Source organism: Castanea sativa, chromosome 11, assembly GCF_040712315.1.
Source record: "Castanea sativa cultivar Marrone di Chiusa Pesio chromosome 11, ASM4071231v1".
Lineage (NCBI taxonomy): Eukaryota > Viridiplantae > Streptophyta > Magnoliopsida > Fagales > Fagaceae > Castanea > Castanea sativa.
In genome coordinates this window covers 28,448,347-28,455,976 of record NC_134023.1, presented here as the reverse complement: position 1 = coordinate 28,455,976, position 7,630 = coordinate 28,448,347, and the positions used below count along the sequence as shown (strand labels likewise).

Here is a 7,630-nt window from a genome sequence, read left to right as displayed (position 1 = left end):
CTAAAGCATGCTATCTATTCGTTCATGCATTTTCATCTGGATCAGCGGTACTAGGGCCTTCCTCATTCCTTCATTTCCATGCATACTCGTCAAATAGATCATCATTAAGTTCAATCATACGCTATTATCCAATACTTGAATGTGCCTTGTACCGAACACCACATAACAATCCGAGTTCCTGAAAAGTTACCATACATAATGCATATGATCAATGATCATACATCTAACATACAGCTAAATTCAAGTTTAGAGAGCGACTATGATGCGAATTAAATACCGCACAACTTTAACACAGTATTCACAACTATTTTTTTCAATTGCAATATTCACAAATTTAACAACATATTATTCACAGCTTTGCAGAAGCAGAACCAAATGCACTAAACAGGTCAGCTATGAATTAGAAACAAAGAGTGGGTCAAGAGAGGAAGAGATTAAAAAACAAAAATCAGATATTAATGTTAAACAAAAAAAGATAAACCTTTTGAAGTACTAGTCACAGTTCCATTTTTCCTAGCCATTAAAAGAGGTGTCATTCGACTGAATGACTTTGTTGTAGACGATCCAAAGTCCAAACGCAAGGTCTCAGATACATAACAAATTTTTTTGTAGACAAGTCAAAAGGTAACTTAAATGTAGATGTTCCAAATAGGGCTCAATTGTGGATGAAGATGAATAGAATAGTTTACAAGCAGAGAATGATGGATTGAGAAGTTGAGAACTATTCCCAACCGGTATTGTATGCTGTGTGATTTTATTTGATGAGTTTGAACTATCTAAAAAGGTAGAATAAGAACTGCTGATGAGTTGCTGTGCAAGCAACCTGTTGAGTTTATAGTTAATTCTAGATTCAAAGTGTCTGAAAGATAGTCGCTAAATTCTCCCTTGTCCATTGCAAAAGGAAGATTCCAATCACCTTTCACCTGTAGTTATTTTTGTTTAGAGATTAGCTGGTGCCAACATGTATGTGTCACTCCTTTGGTGAAAATATAGAGTTATTATTCCAGAATTTAAAACTTATTTATCATTTAAGCTTTTTATTTAAAATAAAATAATAATGATAATGTAATAGTTATTTGATTAAAAATATACAAAAGAACTTAATGAGCAAAATTTTTTATAAACATTTTGCGGTTTGCTTTTACCAATGGTCATACACAGTACAAATAGAGATCTTGAGTGAGATCTTTGCCTTCTTTTTTCTCCTCGCGACCGGCATTCTTTTCTTGGTAGACAATTTTTGTCACATTCTTCTGCCATGCCTGAACATATAGCAAGAGGAAGACATTATTAATATCTTGATATTGGATGACAAGAAAATTGCAGCTTTGTTTGCTACAGAGAGTAAAGTACTCAGATGTAAATTTGTAGAATCTTTGTGAAAGACATCCTAAATTGTACCTGGAATCGCGTATGATTGTGTGAATCCTAGGTGCTGATTGCTTCATGAGCTTGACTTCATTTACTTCGCGTCTGTTGCTGTGTATTCGTGATATGCAAACTTTAGCTTCATGGTCTTTTGCATTTTTGCCTTTGCTCTCCATGTAATTTAATCTTTCGTCATCAAGTAAAGAAAATGCTGAAAATAACACCATTAAGAGGTTCAACTCAGATAGAAAAGATGTGTTCGGCAGTTGTTTAGGATTGCAATCATCATTTTCTCTTTCTTCTTCTTGCATCATCTCAATTTCATGATTTGTTTCTTTAGCAGGTTCTTCCATCTTTGCTGTGAGTAACAACCTGAATAATGAATATGGTCATTAATGTTTACTTTTGTTGCATTGATTTACAAGGAAGAAGAGAAATTGCAGAAATGAATGAAAATATTCACAAGACGAAATTGAGCCCAATTCAAAATAATTTCATAGTGGTGTCCATTCATGGAAAATACTAAATCAAAAACAGAATGAACGAGCAAATTCAACGTGTCATCAACGAGTTCCACTTGCCACATGTATGGGTAAAATGGCCAAAAAACTATCATTCAACCAAAGGCTTTGAAGAATAGGCAAATGATTTCTTGCTCTTGTTTTGCATCCATGTTGCATTGTATTATAAAGGTTGATTGTATTTTTCTATGGGAATCACTTGGGTTTCTAAGAATCTTCTTAAAAAAAAAAATCTGGAATAATACAAAGAGGACAAAAAAGAGAATAAAAAAACTTACCTGGTGAAGAATGAAGGTTCGCACTCCACTGATTAACCAAAGCAAGTGGCTGAATTCAAGGACTTTAGATTGCACAAATGTTTTGTAATAAACGATTTCCGTGCTCTTAACTTATTTAATATTTACTTAATTTTCAGAGTACGAACTACGAGCTACCCCAAAGGAGAGCTAAGAAAGAAAAAAAAGAAAAAGAAAAAGGAAAATAAATAGAAGGTAAACAGAGGCTCAAAATGGGCCAAAGCCCAAGAAGGTTCAGAAATATCCGGTTCAAAATCTTGAGAGCATTAAAAATGACCGTTGATTGCGTGTAATGTCGAAGTAGAGAAACTAGCCGTGCATTACTTTAGTCTGTTGGCAACTTGCGGCTTTCCGTTAATTTAGTTAAATTCTTCCTTATTCGGGCTAAAGCTTAAAGAAACGTATTAATTTTTGGCATTAAAAAAACATAAATAAAATATGTATGAATATATTACATATTAAATCTAATATCTAATTTTTATTATAATAATGACATATAATCTCTAATCTATATGACCATATCTATATATCTATACAGTACACTATATAATAAAATTTGGATTTAGAAGTCGTACTAAGTGGCTGCACCGCCAAATTGCAGCAATTAAAAAAAAATGTTATTGTCTTTTAGATTGTAAAAATCCTAACTTGATTAGGATTCAAATTCTTCATTTATTTTGTTATTGATATAGGATTTAAATTCTTCATTTAATCCTGATAAAAATCCTAAGTTGATTAGGACTCAAATTCTTCATTTAATCCAATTATTATTATTGATAAAAATCCTAACTTGATTAGGATTCAAATTCTTCATCTAGTCCTTTTATTATTAATTTATTTATTATTACTTATTAAATTTTACAAAAATTTTATTAATCCTTTTATATAAGCTTAAACAATTAAGGAAATTACACTTTATCCCATAAACTATATCTTATTTTACACTTATTCCCCTAAAATATATCCCATTATATGTACCTAGCCCTATCCACGGGTCGGGTCGGTCCAACTTTGGATCCAACCCAGATTTGACCCGCCGGCGTTGGGTAAAGGGTGGAGGGACCCGAAATCGACCCCTAATGTCAATCGGTTGAGTTGGTTTCGAGTTTGGGTGCTGGTTGGGTCAGTTCAGTTAGTGGTGAAATTTTCTAGAATTTGCAAAACGTTGCCACTGAAATCTTCAAATTTTCACTAGAATCTACAAATTTTTGTTGAAATTTGCTAGGATTTGGCCTAATTTGGCTAAATCCCACTAGATTTGGTTGAGAACTCACTAGATATAGCTTGATCTTGCTTAATTTGTTCGGATTTCTTATATAGCATTGATCAGGTCAGGTGGCTTGGGTTTTGGAGAAGGAAACTTGAAACTCGACTCGCCAATGTTGGTTCTTGAAATTGAAAAACCGCTGTCGACCAACTGGAGCTTCGGTTCGAGCTAGAATCTAGTCGACGTGGGGCAGTTTGATTGGATTTTTGGGCTCCAATTGGGTTTGGACACCCCTATACATACCCTTTCAAACTATGAGATTGCATACTTTACCTTTTAAATTATACCATTTTACACTTACCACCTAAACTATAAGAATGCATACTTTCTTCTTTAAACTAGTAACCATGGATGTAGTGCAAAGTGTTACACGGGTAATAGTTTAGGGGGTAAGTGTGCACTTTCATAATTTAGGGGGTACATTAATAAAGAATTCAGTTTTGGGGGTAAAGTAATTTTTCCTAAACGATTTTAAACTCTCTATTCATTTTCTCCTTTCTTAATTACTTAGAAATTCTAACTAAATTTCAATTTGGAATTCGTCCTATATTATTTTAGATCATAGAATTTAACTAAAAAATCTATTCTTTATCAATGTTTTAGAACGTTTAAATTTCAATAGTTAAAAACTAGAGGAAGCAACAATAGTGTTGAAGAAAATGAGAGAGAGAGAGAGAGAGAGCTACAAGAAGCAACGTTTGGGTCTTAGGGATATTGGGATTCATGTGGGTATTTATTATCAACATAAGAATTTGGCCAAAATGCAAAACCCGCCCTCTAAGTTCCACAATTTTTCATTTTAGTCCTCTAACTTTGCATTGTGTCATTTTTTTTTTTTGGGGGTATGATTGTCTTAGATTTAGGTATTTGGGTTATTGTTTTTAACTAAGGTTGAATGATGAAGAAAAAGGAAAAGTAGGGCACGGCATCTACAACCCTACTTAGAAAAGAAGCAAAGAAAGAATCAAATGGATTTTTATTTATTTATTTATTTTTAATTGTATGTACCTAGTTGGTTTTTCTAATTGATATTATTGAATTCACCTTTCAACCTAAAATCAAATTTTTGGAGTCTTAAATTTCATCAAAGTAAAGCTGCTAATTTCTTTTTTAATTGTCTTCAATTAGGGTTTGCTATTAATTTAGGAATTCTAAGCTTTTTTCTTATTGTCCTCAATTAGAGTTTGTTGTTAAATTCTACCTAGGCTTCATCTCTTGGCGTGGTTAGTGATATTTTTACTTTAAATTTAGGATTAACCCCCTTACCTGTTCTCTTTATTTGTAAGTTGTAACAAGTGTAAATCGAAGTTATTATGGTTAGATACTCCTTTTGTAAAAAACAATTCACACCATCCTGTTTTTCATTAGTCATAAAATTATTCAAGTTCTTTGTATCTTTGTTAGAAAGAACATATATTTTCATGTTTTATGGTTCCATTAGACTAACACATCTTTGTACTTTGGATAATATATATATATATATATATGTATATTTATGAACACCTTGGATAATATATTTAGATAAGAAAGGAAGCCTTATTTTACAATTCTGTCAAATTACTTTCAGTTCTTGGTTTACAAAAGTTTGCAACTTCCTCCCTCATTTTAAGGGCTTTCATCATTCCCTGTAATGCTATGAAATAGACATCTTAGTTCTTAAAATTTAAGGTAGTAGTTTTGAATAAGTTGGTATGTTGTTCCGTTGTTGGCTATCATATATTATATCATTGTCTTCTTATTTGGTTTTTTAACTGGTATGTCTCTTTCCCTATGATTCAACGCCTTTTATTGTAATTTTGAATTGTTTGCGTGTGATATTGAGGGATTTGTTATTGTAATTTTGAATTGTTTGCATGTGAGATTGGGGGATTTATTTTTGTGATTGACTAATCTGTACTTGATGAATATGAATTTGATACTGTCTAAATTGATTTGGATATATATTTGTTTTTCATGAAACTATTTCAATAGTGTTACCTATTTTCTAGCATGTAACTCATACATACGCATGGATTCATTTAAAAATAAACACTTTTTATTAATCATAAAATTATACACACTTAATGAATTATTAAAAATAGATAAATAAACATAATTAGATGCAGGTTGAAATTCCTACCTAAGTTAAATATACTTATGATCATTTTTATTCTAATTTTTAATAAGATAGAGAGTGTGGTGATTTTTTATTTTTTATATTTCATTAATATTGGGCTCTTAATATTTTGTACTCACTTGGCACAAAAATTAAAAAACTTTAGTAGACACATGACACAAAATTAGTCCACAATTGAAATCTAATTTGGGATCTAATTGAATTTTCTCTTGACTCTAGCTTTATACACACACACACACACACACACACACATACACACACACACACACACACTAGTCGCTAATCCGTGCGATGCATGGGAATAACTATTGGATGAGTTAAAAAACAAAAAGTTGTATATATACAAGATAGGTTTTAATATATATACCAAAATGTGCCTATTGAAAGGTTATCACTATTCAAATTGGATATACCAAAAAGTGTCTATTGAAATGTCATAACCCTTCATATTAGATATATATTAAAGGTGCTTATTGATTGAAATGTGCTTGTAAGAACACAATTCAAATTCCCAATCTACAACCGAAAGGAAAAGGGCTTGAAAGACCTTTTTACAATAAATTTGTAGAGAGTGGGTTTGTAATCTAGTTCTCAAGGATGGTTTTAAATAACATAGAAAAAAAGGGCTCCGGGCCCAATGGCAGGAAATAAAGAGTTATTTGTAAGAGTATAACTAAAAGCTCCTCCTTGGACATAATCCGAGGATAGTTTATAATATTGCTTCCTAAGGTTGGTTACAATTGTAGATTATCATAGACTATTGTCTTTCTTCTTTACAGAAAAAAGCCCTCTCCCTCATCCGAAGGTCTTTTTCTTTATTTATACTTCCTCTTCTTCTCTTTATCATCTTCCACCTCATGGTTGTAACGCTGGCTTTGGATACTTGTCCCATCAATTCTTCCCCAAAGTCCGCTGGGGTCAGGGACCAAGTTCCAAACCTCATGCTCAGGTCCCATCTTTCCATCTATGCAGTTAGTATATCAATTACAGAGCTTTTAATGTATAGGCGGTGGTAGCAGCTTTACCTTAGATATTCCACCGCTCTTCCTATTGTCCTCCACGTGTACCGTGTCTTCCCGTAGTCATAGGATTTCTTATAACATAGCACGGGGACACTAAACCTCTCTTCTTATGACCTCGGCTTAAAAACCCGAGGACAAATCTATTCCTCGGACGTAATTGGTCACTCGTTTATCATATCTTTACTTGGCATTTTCTTTATGAGGTACATTCATGTACTCCTAGATCATTTGATGTCCTCGAATTTTGGTTTTTAGCCCAAAAGACTTTGTTGGACCATCCTTGGTAAATTACTGGGCCCAATGCCCCTACAATAGCCCCTCGAGATTCTTTATTTCTTCACCTCGAGAGGAAAAAATGATCTCAACTTAAATCTCCTTTTTGTCTTGCGGATTTTTGGCAATATTGCTGACGGGGACAATGACTTTTGAATTTCCCGTCGCATGTTCCCGATGCTCCGGCATATGAAGCGCCCCTGAATTAATTTATGGCGTCTCTATGTCCCCCATGTTTCAACGATGTGACACATATCCAACGGTCGAGAGCTGTTCCTGGGTTGAGGCGGGAATTCTCCCGCTTCATAACTCCTTTTGATATATAAACACTAATTTTCTTCAAATCTTTCACACTACAATAACCTTATAACGTACCTGCCACATTTGCTACCTTCACGTGCCTTCTCATTTTACCAAATACTTTGTCCAAGGTAACCGTGCCTTCTTCTTTTTTAAAGTAAGTTCTCCCATACTCTCTCCCCTTCTTATCAGCTCTTTGTTTCTTTTGTTTTCTTTCTCTCCCTTTCTTTTTCTTTTTCTCTGTATCTTTCGTCCTCGGCATAGTTCTTTTTTAGTTTCTTCACACCCCCCTTTTTCAAAGATGGGTAGATTTGCGTCCCTGGTGGATTCAAATGAAAAAATAGAACAGTTCAAGGCTAAGTTCCGAATCCCCTCAGACGTATCTATTAGGTACTGTAACGAGGAGGAATATTTTGTAAAAAGAAAAACGGGAGAGGTAGTAATCCCGATGATTGCATTCATCGAAG

General features: G+C 33.4%; 1 long non-coding RNA gene across 1 annotated transcript; it reads right to left on the bottom strand.

The window, feature by feature from the left end:
• Nucleotides 1-1,093: 1,093 nt before the first annotated feature.
• On the bottom strand, nucleotides 1,094-2,337 carry LOC142614450 (uncharacterized). The gene is made up of 3 exons (XR_012840452.1): nucleotides 2,168-2,337; nucleotides 1,402-1,740; nucleotides 1,094-1,262 (listed from the first exon to the last, which is right to left on the bottom strand). It is a non-coding gene; the product is annotated as an uncharacterized LOC142614450 (long non-coding RNA).
• Nucleotides 2,338-7,630: the final 5,293 nt, after the last annotated feature.